A 12,536-nucleotide genomic window follows, 5' to 3' on the forward strand; every position below is an offset into this window, starting at 1 on the left:
CAGTAACTCTCGTGTCCTGTTCACAACAGTTAACAGATTAACTAACCCTCCAACCCAGCTACCATTAGAACTGGTTTGCACACCTAAATGTAATGAGTTTGCTGTATTTTTTAATGACAAGGTTCAGGGCATTAAAAAAGCCATCAACTCCACAACACATATAACTATCCAACGGCCACCTACTCACTCTAAGCTGACTCACTTTGTACCTGTCACTGACCAAACTGTCCAAGAGACCATCACCCGTCTGAGCTCGTCTACATGCTGCCTTGATGTGTTACCCACTAGATTTCTAAAGTCTGTCCTGAACAGTGTGTTGCCATCAATTACTCAAATAGTTAACATGTCTCTTCAATCTGGAATATTTCCAGAGGCCTTAAAAACTGCAGTCATTAAACCTCTCCTGAAGAAAAACGGTCTTGATCCCACTGTACTGAATAATTACAGACCTATCTCTAATCTGCCATTTTTAGGAAAAGTCCTTGAAAAAGTTGTCTACCAACAGCTCACTGATTTTCTCTTATTAAACAATTCATTTGATGTTTTCCAGTCAGGTTTTAGACCCCATCATAGCACAGAAACTGCTCTTATCAAGGTAACCAACGACATCCGCCTGAACACTGATGATGGCAAAGTCTCTGTCTTAATCCTGCTAGACCTGAGTGCTGCCTTTGATACTGTTGATCATGGGATCCTTTTGCACAGACTCCAAGACTGGGTTGGTATCTCTGGATCTGCCCTAAGTTGGCTCAAGTCTTATCTGGAAGACAGGAAATATTTTGTTGAAATTGGGAGTTGTGTCTCAGACTACATGGCCTTGACTTGTGGTGTGCCCCAGGGATCGATCCTGGGACCCCTTCTGTTAAACCTCTACATGCTGCCACTAGGGCAGTTAATACGCAGTAATAACATATCTTATCACAACTATGCAGATGATACTCAGATCTATGTGTCACTGACAACAGGTGAATATGGGCCGGTGGATTCACTCAGCCACTGCCTCCAACAGATCAGTGCGTGGATGCAGAACAACTTTCTCCAGCTAAACTCAAACAAGACCGAAGTTATTATTTTTGGCCCACAGAAACAAAGAGAAAGTGTCAGCAGCTACCTTCATTCTCTGTCTCTAAAACCCTCAAATCAAGTCAAAAATCTAGGGGTAATCATGGACTCTGACCTGAACTTTAACAGCCATATCAAGTCAGTAACATCAGCGGCATTTTACCATCTGAAAAACATTGCCAAAATCAAAAACATAATGTCAAAGCCAGACCTGGAGATACTTATTCATGCATTTGTCTCCAGTAGGTTAGACTACTGTAACGGCCTGCTCACCGGCCTCTCCAAACGAGCTGTGAAACAGCTTCAGTACATCCAGAATGCTGCTGCTCGAGTCCTGAACAAAACCAGGAAGTATGATCACATTAGACCTGTGCTCAGGTCTTTGCACTGGCTCCCTGTACCTCAAAGAATAGACTTCAAAGCAGCTCTGCTTGTGTACAAGTCTCTCCATGGCCGAGCACCAAAGTACATCTCTGACATGTTAGTGCCATATGAACCATCTCGTACTCTGAGGACCTCAGGGGCCGGCCTCCTGTTGATTCCCAGAGTCAGAACTATACAAGGGGAATCAGCGTTTCAATATTCTGCAGCTAAAATCTGGAACAGCCTCCCTGAAGTCGTAAGACAGGCCTCTTCTGTGTTCATGTTCAAATCTAGACTTAAAACATTTCTGTTTAGCCGTGTATATGACTGAAAGGTCCTATCTGCACTTTTCTTTCCTTTCCTTCCTTTATTTTTAAATCAATTTTCAATTATTATTTTTTTTTCTTTTTCTTTTTTCTTTTCTTTTAAAGTAAATTTTACGTTGATTATTTCTATGATGTATTGTGATTTTAATGCATTTTTCTGTTTTGTGAAGCACCTTGAATTACTTTGTGTACGAATTGTGCTATACAAATAAACTTGCCTTGCCTTACCTAGTTGAAGGTTAGTTTGTTTTCAGAGAGGTGAAGCACCATGGCGTGTCCATTTGAAGATGATTTAGTGGATGAAGCTCAGATAATACTTTTTCCACCGTGAGAGGGTGATAAGACCACATATGGATGTTGGAAAGATAAACATTTTTACTTTGATCCAACTTAATTATTTGCTTCAGTTAAGATAATTAAAAATCTTTTTTTGTTTTGTTAAGTTAGTTTAAAAATAACACGTAGTTTTCAGACAATTATTTTCCTTTCATTCAAATTAATTCAATTAAGTAGGTGTAACTTTGGTGCTGCTGTTAGATCGGCACAGCAAGGGATTGTGGGATATCATTCCCTTTGCCTGTCTGGACGGATTTGGGTTTAAGTGTGGGTTTTTTACCAAATGTGTTTAGTTGTATAGCTGTTTTACTGTGTTTTACCGTGTTATTTTGTCCCACTTTGCTCAAGTCTCTGCACCATGAGTGAGAGGGAGGGAGAGGATGATGAGTTTAAATAGCACCCCTATGGCCTTATAGTATGATAACAATGTTGGAAAATTCCTAAATAAATGAGCGCACATTTCATTTCATGTTTTGTTCTTTTTATTGTTATAAAAATGAGGATCTGCCGGCTCAAACTAAGACATATGGGAGTTCAAGAATTTTAATTCATTACGATGGAAAAAAATTACTTGAATTGGAGTAATATGACATTTATTTAATTTGAGTTATATAACAACTATTGAGTTTTATAGACGTAAGAAATTAGGTTGAATAAATTTAACTCAATTACTTGTTACCAATAGAAGTAATTCATTTAAGTTGGCAAAGTTGGATAAGTTATATATATATGCATCACATGAAAATGGAAATAAAATCAGAAACTCGTGCGTTTACTTTGTCTGTTCTTCTACTCCAAGCAGAAACTCTTTCTTTTGATGATGCAGCCGTGTTTCTTTTTTGATGGGCATATAATCTTCATACGCCGTCATTAAAACCTCAGTCTCCGTCTCACTGAAGTACAGCGCTTTCTTTTTTTTCACCACGCATTTCCATGGTGACTCCAGAAATCGGCGATCCATTGAGAATGTCTTCATGTAGTTGCTGTGCACATGCGTTAACCCAGGGTTACCAAGTGGAGCGTAATTACGCCAACTCATATCCGGTCTTTTGGAACCAACATACCCATGGTAATCTTCAGGCAGATTTCAGCCAGAGTTCAGGATTAAAGTCAGGGTAGTTTAAACATGCTTCCTGGAATACCCCCCTGGTCTGTGCTATTATTATTATTATTATTATTATTATTATTATTATTATTATTATTATTATTATTATTATTATTATTATTAATTAATGAGCTGGGGGTTGTCCTCTAATGGTGACTTGTAATTATAAAGGGGGAAATGGATTTTTTTTTTTGCAAAATTATACTTTTTAAAACATTATGTAAACATCATTGCAGAAGACAAAATGTGAACAAAAAGGGTAAAAAAACAAAACCAAACTGTTTTCTACTGATCAAGATATTTCTTATTATTATTACTATCCACTTCATGGTTTGAACAAGCAGTGTAACTGACAGAAATGTTCAAGACAAAGCGATTATTTCATTGGAAATTTAAAAATCCAATTCTGACAGAGTTACCATGTGTTTAGGTGAAAAGTAATACCCGGTCGTGGATCACGTGAGGGTGGTGTTGCAAACTGGGTGCGTTTACTTAGATCTGGGGGGTATTCCAGAAAGCAGGTTATGCTAGCTCTCACGGTAAGTTTGAGGCTAAGGAAGTTGATAACCTCAGTTTTCGGTTCCAGAAATGGAGGTATGTTTCAGGGTAGGTCAAGTTGCCATGGCAACTCATGCTCTGAACACAACCTCGTCGGAAACAGGTTTAGTTGAAGGTTAGTTTGTTTACAGAGAGGTGAAGCACCATGGCGTGTCCATTTGAAGATGATTTAGTGGATGAAGAAGCTTAGATAATACTTTTTTCACCATGAGAGGATGATAAGACCACATATGGATGTTGGAAAGATAAACTTTTTTACTTTGATCCAACTTAATTATTTGCTTCAGTTAAGATAAATCATTTGTTTGTTAAGTCAGTTTAAAAATAACACACAGTTTTCAGACAGTTATTTTACTTTCATTCAAATTAATTAAATTAAGTAGGTGTAACGTTGGTCCTGCTGTTAGATCGGCACAGCAAAGGATTGTGGGATACCATTTCCTTTGTGTGGGTTTTTGACCAAATGTGTTTAGTTGTTTAGCTGTTTTACTGTGTTGTGCCATGTTTTGCTGAGTTGTTTATTCCTACTGTGCTCATCGCTCTGCACCATGAGTAAGAGTGAAGGAGAGGATGATTAGTTTATATAACACCCATACCGGTCTTTACTGTAATGACATTGATGGAAAATTCTTTAATGAAATTAAGCGCAACGTGCATTTTTTCCCCGGCCTTTTTATTGTTATAAAAATGAGTATATCTGCCGGCTCATACTTAGACATATGAGAGATCAAGAAATATAATTAATTAAGATGGAAAAAATATTAATTGAATTGGAGTAATATGACATTTAGTTAGATAAATACATAAATTTGAGTTGTATAAACAATTATTGAGTTTTATAGACGTAAGAAATTAGGTTGAATAAATTTTACTCAATTATTTGTTACCAATAGAAGTATTTCATTTAAGGTGGCAAAATTGGATAAGTTATATATATATATATATGCATCACAAGGAAAATGGAAATAAGATCAGAAACGTGTGCGTTTACTTTGTCTGTTCTTCTACTACAAGCAGAAACTCTTTCTTTTGATGATGCAGCCATATTACTTTTTTATGGACGTATAATCTTCATACGCCATCATTAAAACCTCAGACTACGTGTCACTGAAGTATAGCGCTTTCTTTTTTTCCACGCGTTTCCATGGTGACTCCAGAAATCGGCGATCCATTGAGAATGTCTTCATGTACTTGACATGCACGTGCATTAACCCAGGGTTACCAAGTCGAGCGTAATTACGCCAACTCATATCCGGTCTTTTGGAACCGACATACCCCAGGTAAGCAAGTTCAGGTGGATTTCAGCCAGAGTTCAGGCTTAAAGTCAGGCTAGTTTAAACATGCTTCCTGGAATACCCCCCTGAAAAAAGTTGAGCTAATTATACACAGAAATAGAGTGATCAAACACTTAATTTTTCCATCTTCACATGGCACAGGCGTATACCGAGATGACAGTGCCAAGATTTGTCCGGCTAAAACTGTGAATGAGTGCTTCAGAGAGCGTAAAACCTCATTTTTCACACTTGGATGGGTCGCCATAGAGACCAGGCCTCAACCTCAATGAGATTCTCGGAGACACCGAAGACCATCGCATGCTGCAGTTTGTTTCTCCACCCATAGATTTAGGATCTTGATGAAATGGCGATGCAACTGTGAACTGAAATAAGTGTTTTGACACGGTCGGAACATGAAATCAAAGTCCCTGATGAGCCCTTAGGCTGCATTTATTAAGCAGTATTGGCTGGACTTTTTTGTTATGTTACATAATAAAAGAAAAAATAAACATAATAACTTGAAATTTTTCTCTGCTTTCTTGCTGAAAGGATTTGTGAAATTTAATCGGAACTATCAAAGCAATACCACGTAACCCATTGGTTGATTTTCATGGAGGCGAATTCTGCTTTAGGCAAAAGTCAGATTTGAACCTTTTTTTTCCAGCTTAATGGATCGGTCCACCAAATGTTAACATCAGAAATTATGTGCGATACAACTTTAGGGCAGACAGTTATGGCACGTGTTTAACTGCTTTGTCAGCCTGATTAATAAGACCAGAAGGGTGCATCTTGTCTGGATGAGAACCCCCTGAAGATGGGAAGTTTCCGCTGCACAAATATTCAGCACATATTAGAAAGATTTGGACAAAAATTCTTCTGAAAGCACTTTTCCCCTGAACCAATCAAGTGTAAATGTCACTGCAAGGGTTACATCACCAAATAAATATTAACAACTTCTTCAGAAGCTGTATTTCACTGATTTATTTGTCGTTTTTCTTACAGTGGTTTTGACATTAATGGTTCACTGAAGGCAAATCCTACATTTGTGCCACTTGCTTTAACACATTTTCTTTCTATCCTGGCAGGTTCCAACTGTTAAATGCTGCCAAATTCGACTTTAAAGTAACATTTTCCACTTGACTTATTTAAAAAGATCATGGCCATCTTAGAAGAAATCTGATACTGCCAAATTTTGGTTGATTTAATCTCTTTCAGGTTTCTGCATCTGTTTAAGTCAAATGTTAAATTTTAATCGAAATATTTATTATTAAAAAACCTCAAGTTTTTTATTTTACCACGTGCAGTATACCTATTTTTGAACAACATAGCTGTTCATCACTCAAGAAATGACAGGTGCCATCAGTTTAAGAATCAAAGACTAAATGCGGTTCTGGGGAAGCGGCTTCTATTTCATTTAGGGGCGTAGATGTTATTGATTTAAACCTCCCGACTTTCACCTAGGAATCCACTCATTCATCATTTATTCACCCTCCTTTCCTCGATCTGGGATAAAATGGGGGGCAGAGCATCCAGCCCTACCAGGCGGGGCAGGGTTTTAGTCCCGTTTGATTCCTCTCTATGGGCCCTGCCTCTATGCTCCATGGCTCTACCCCCTCTCTCTGGACGTCCCTAAGCCATGCCTTCAGTTATGAGGCCATAGGTTTAGTCGTCTGGGGGGTCATTTTAGGATCAAATGGGAATTTTCCTTTCTGTTGTCCTTTTTATCCTTAAATACATTCAGTTTTACATGTTGTTTTCATCAAACACATAACATTTTTTATAGTAATAGTTAAAGCACACTGTGTTCTTCTATTGTTGGGATTTAGATAAACACAGGGATGAAAGTAGATCTTCTTTAATGCCGGTACTATAACACGTTTCACCAACATAATATTTAATAGAAGTAAATGCAGATTAGGGGTGTAATGATTAATTCCTGAATTGATTTACCCAATTGATCTGTCTGATTGATTAAAGTTGTTAATTAAATCAAATCGAACTCTACCATTCTGAAATCTTTTCACAATGAAATAAATTGATTGTTATCGATTTTAGAAAATACCATTTGGATTGAGACACGGTAGGTTATTTTACTCCAAAGTGAAAACGACCAAATGTATCATAGCGGACAACAACCATGTGATGTCATCAAAAACTGATCAACCATCCTTCCAGTCCAATGTGTGGAAACACTTTGAATTTAGCAAAGTCATGTGACCATCCAGTGTGCTAGAATGTTCTAAGAATGCTCCCTTTGGATTATTTGGATGTGGATTAACAACAGTGGGCTGAACTTTAGGAAACTAAAATGTGAATGGACTTGACATTCATTCTTGTTTACTTGTTTGTTTGGACACATATTTGACTTACACTTGATTATCTCGAAGAAATCCAAGGAATGTGGAAAACTTCACCTGCTCTGTTCAGTACCAGGTATTTATATCTGAGTTACACTGGTTGAAGTTTTGGATAATTACGTTCTTGATCCATTTTCGGTCAGTGAATCAGATCATTCAAAATGAACAAATATCGACTGTGAATCAGATTGTCAATCACACATTATTCTTTTTTTTTTAAATGGTTTATTTCATTCATTAATTTTCTTAACCCTTTTTCCATTTCGGGGTCACAGGGCTGCCGGAGCCTATCCCGGCCATGGTTTATTTCAAGCAATTAAATAGAAATAATACACAAAAGCAACACAATCATCAGTTATACATTCATACAGTAACTAATCAAACTTAGGATAATTAGACATATTAATAAATATTGCTTGAAAAGGAGTGGAAGGAAGCGAACTTATATAATCCCACCCCTGTTCTACTGTAACCATTTTATTACATGATTTATCAATATCCGGTTCCTAGCTTTTATCAGACAGAATTAAGAATCATAAAGTATCGATAAAGCACATGCCAAAAATGAATTAATTAAGTATCACGTCAAAAATAACTATTTTAGAAATCAACATTGCAAATTCAGATCAGTTTGTCATGGTGGCCTGTCAGACTCCTCCCCCTCCAGCAGCTCCTGCTCATCTCCCTCAGCTGTGACTACTCTACTCATCAGCCAGCTGCTACTTAAGGAGACCCAGCTTCATCATCCTTCGCCAGTCCGTTAACCCTGATGGTGCCTAGTCTCCTGAAGCTCTACGGCTGGCCCCCTTGCCTCTGTACTAAGTTAACCTTGTCTTGTCTTCTGCACTCAGGTTACATTCTCACGCCACGAGAGTCACCTGAGTTCACCATCTCGAGCAGCAGCAGCCTCAGCCTTCCACCGCTGACGTTTCCTGCCACTGTGAGCCACAGCCTCTGTTTCTCACCTAGACCACAGCCACGCCACGTGTCCACTGAGCGTCCACGCTCTTCAAGATCACCACGCCACGCCCGGGTTCAAGAATCCTGCCCACAGACTTTGTCTCGCTACCGCTCTGGAAGTTCTGGATCTACAATCGAGAGCCACAGCCACAATTACCCACTACACCATCAACAACTGCAAGAAACATCAAGAAAATAAAACCTCATACTTACCTCTTCACTTACCTGCCTCTGCCTTTCTGGGTTTTCAGCATCTGGGTCCTCCCTCCGCGTTCTAGTCATGACACAGTTATCTAAAATATGTGTAGATTATTTTACTTATGAAGTCATTTATGATTAAAAATAATACTATATCAGTAAAATAGACATAACACTGTTTCAGGAATTTTCATAGCAAAATTTCATCAAGTATCAAAAAGTTAGAAACATGTGCAAAATTATGCTACATTAGGAAAGATTTTTGAATCAATTTATCAATTTTTGGAGCAAGTGAAGTACAGTAAACCCTTTTTTTCGCGGGGGTTACGTTCCAAAAAGAACCCGTGATAGGCAAAATCTGTGAAGTAGAAACCTCTAATTTTTTTTACAATAATAATCCTATTTAATACTCTTTATACATTGAAAAGAAAGAACAAACCATTTTACAGGCTCAAGCATTTGTTTCACAAATAAAAGGACTTTAGAAACGTTTTTTTCAACAAATAACTTCTGTACTGTCAAATAATAATTTGAATCATCAATATGAAGGCTTCAAATCGCGGAGATTTACCCCGCCCACCGCCAACCAAGTATTGGATTAAACGGGAGAAAATTTTAAAAACAATTATGAAAAAAACACAAAGTACAATTGGACAAATAGTGACTCAGGTGTATTTCACTGCTTTACAGACTGAGTCGCTGCATCCTGACTCCGCTCTGCAGTGTTTTCTTCTATTGAAGCCCGCGGTGCAGCTGTGTTTGTTCAGGAGACGAACATAGTGATTGACAGTTGTTGTCGCTCTTTTTTCTATGGGTTTTAGAGAAACTCCAAATTGCAAGATGATTTGCACGTAGGTAATGTACATATTAAACTGCAACGTTATTGACGCACAGGAAGAAGCGGAGTGACTTTTTAGCCAATCAGAATGCAGAACACAATGCACGATGCAAATCCGTGAAGTAGCGAAACCGTGAAAAGTAAACCGCGTTATAGTGAGGGATCACTGTAATATCATTAAACATCGATCAATTTAACCATTTTCAATAAGTGATTAATCATTTGTTTTACAATTTTTTTTACGTTTTTATTTTTATTTTTTATAATAAAGTAATGATGTAAGGGAATATAAAAAGGGTCCATAATCTGTCGATTGTCCCAGGTTGGCATTTCTTCTTCTGCTGATTGTCAGCCGTTCTTCTGGGTACAAACAGAGTTTATAGTTCTCTTCGATGTTATGTCTGCAGACATTAGATTCAGGTCCATATCCTTCTTCAGCTGATATCAGTGGCGGTGAAAGTTGAGGTCAAGTTGTCTGCAGATCAAAAACTCTCTGCTGAGAATCAGGTTACGTTAGACTTTTGGAGAAAGCGATGAATCAAGGCGTCATATTTCATGAAAATATTTGGCTCTTTGATTTACTGCATGTTGGTTCAGACGTCCGTGATCAAACACTTCTCAAAGTCCTTCATGTTGTTCACAACCAGAACCTTGGAGTGGTTTGACGTAAATCCTGCAGCCTTTAACCCAAGTTTTCTCAATCTGCTTACGCTTCCTGAGAAGCTGTGCATGTTTTGAGATTTCAGCATTCCTTCTGGTCAGATGGTCGTTCAGATAAGCAGCGGATCCTTTCAGATTTTTACGTTGATTCATCAGAGCTAGTTTGTGTTTGTGATTCACAAACCTAATGAGGATCGCTGGTTTATCCGTTTCCTGTCTCCTGGGGAGCGGGTGGCAGGTCTTGATGGTGTTGAGATCCAGGGAAATCCCTGTCGACGTGAGAAATGATTCTACTTGGCGTTCCAGAGACTCTACACCGCTCTCCGTTTCAGAACTGCAAGCGATGCTAGCTCTATTAGCATTAGCAATGCTAGCTCCAGCTGCATATAGCTTTCCTTACTTGTTGTTCCACATCGTCCAGTCTTTTCTCCAGAATGTCTGTAGCATATCTATCGTGGACTAGAGTCAGAAGAACAGGGACGGCTCAGGGAGAGAGGAGGCAGAGACTGGAGACTGTAGGTTTGCTATGAATGGTACCATGTATTTTTTGACACACACATAAACATACACCATACACCAATATTACAAAAGAATATTTCAAATTATTCCAGGATATCCTTTACAAAGATTATGTACAGATGGACGGTTCAGTGAGTGATCCGTCGTATCCGACTCAATATCATCAGCTCATGTATTGTCCATGCAACCCAGACAGAAATAGTTGAATCCGGAGGTTAGTGTTCAGTGATGGGAAGTGATTGAAAGTCTTTGTGTCTCTGGGTTGTAGGACGAAATGCAGTTGCATTGATTAAATGAGTCATTAGGCTACAGGAGCCTCCTACCAGCCTGGGCTGAACGACAGGGAGGAGGTGATTCCTTCAGAGAGCTCCAGCGCTTGATCAGGTTCGGGCTTAGCTCGCCATCAATCCCTATGGCCTGGATAAAGAACATGACCCATAGGGTTCTAACATTAAACTGTGTGTGCACACAAACTCCAAGTTAAATACCAAAATATCAATAGAACCATAATTGTATTGCAGTTTGGTAAATGAATCTCATTTTAAAGTACCAACATCTTACAATTCATAATACAGTTCATCATCATACGTCAATTCATGAATTTCACTCTAAAGTGCATTTAAGTGCATGATACACCAAAGAAAAATAAAGAAAAACAATAACAAAAGAGCCCCCACGCTGATTAATAATCAGTGTGGTTATGTTAACAAAAAACAAAACAGAACTTTGGCATCGATAGCAGCTGCTAATCAGTTCACCTCATTCATTGAGGGAGGCAAATGCTAACCAACAAACAACTAAAAGGAGTATAAACTCACCGATTGCGACTAAGTGCACCAAATATGCTGCTTATTCGCGGCGTGTTATACTGGCAGTTGGCTCCTACAAATCAATTGATCATATCCAAAGATTAGAACATAACCGAACGACGTTAAAAAGTGAAACCGAAACTAAACATACCCGTAGCGTCTCAATCCAGCTCTCCTGTCATGGAATGTGATAGCTTCCGGGGTAGCGGCTTATAAAGTTTACTGATTGGGTAGTCGGGTCACATGACCCAAGGCACGCAAGGCACGTCGTACACACGTAACAGGTGAGGAAGGAAAGGAAAAAAAAGGAAAAAATACAATGGCCTGAGTTGGCAACCGTGTTACACCCTCCCCCCTTAAGACCGTGCACCTCCGTGTGCATGCTAGACAACACGTACGGCCGAATCCGACCCATAAGTTGCAACTGGGACAGTATTGAGCGCATCTCCACAGGCATCCACCAGACTGTGGAACACTGTCTGAATCATGGAAACTAACGGATTACCTAGAGTGGAATAGTGGAGACGACTAGGCGGCTGTCGCTGTCTAGACGACCGACGGATAGCTCCATCAGGTTCTACTTTGACAATGGCTTGTTCGACGTCGCCTGAAACAGGCTGAGCAGCAGTCTCGGAAATGTCTAGAGATGTCCCTGCTAGGCCACGGAACACTGCGTCATCACTAGGAACATCCCTGGCAGGAGGTTCTGCATCTTGAGGTAAGGGTTCAGGAATGATCTCGACAGGTGAAGACACTGGCACGGCTTCAACAGCAGCAGAGGATCTTCCTGGAGAGGGCAAAGGTTGAGGCGTAGACATTGGCTCTGGGTCAGCAGCAACGGTAAGTGCAGGCCCAGGAGCAATGTGTTCAACCCAGTAGCGTTCAGGTGACTGCACGACAAAAGGTGATTCACATTCATAATCCTCATCATCATCATCATCTGGTGGTAGGCATGTCACAGGATCAGGTTTTTTCTGGCTTCGAATCACGGGCCTACGAACAGGAGAAAGTTCCAGACCGTGGTCGGTATCAAAAGGAAGAAAACCACAAGGGAGTAAAAGGTCACGGTGCAGTGTTCGGGTGGGTGCACGAGCATCATTTTCCGGCCTTACTGTGTATACTGGGAGATTTCCAGCACGACTGAGGACAAGGTATACATCCCTTTCCCATT

General features: G+C 39.4%; 1 long non-coding RNA gene across 1 annotated transcript; it reads right to left on the reverse strand.

Annotated features, from left to right (window-relative positions):
• Positions 1-10,490: 10,490 nt before the first annotated feature.
• Positions 10,491-11,604, reverse strand: LOC110013901. Its single transcript, XR_002874517.1, has 3 exons — positions 11,517-11,604; positions 11,375-11,438; positions 10,491-10,973 (listed from the first exon to the last, which is right to left on the reverse strand). It is a non-coding gene; the product is annotated as an uncharacterized LOC110013901 (long non-coding RNA).
• Positions 11,605-12,536: the final 932 nt, after the last annotated feature.

This window comes from Oryzias latipes, chromosome 13, assembly GCF_002234675.1.
Source record: "Oryzias latipes chromosome 13, ASM223467v1".
Lineage (NCBI taxonomy): Eukaryota > Metazoa > Chordata > Actinopteri > Beloniformes > Adrianichthyidae > Oryzias > Oryzias latipes.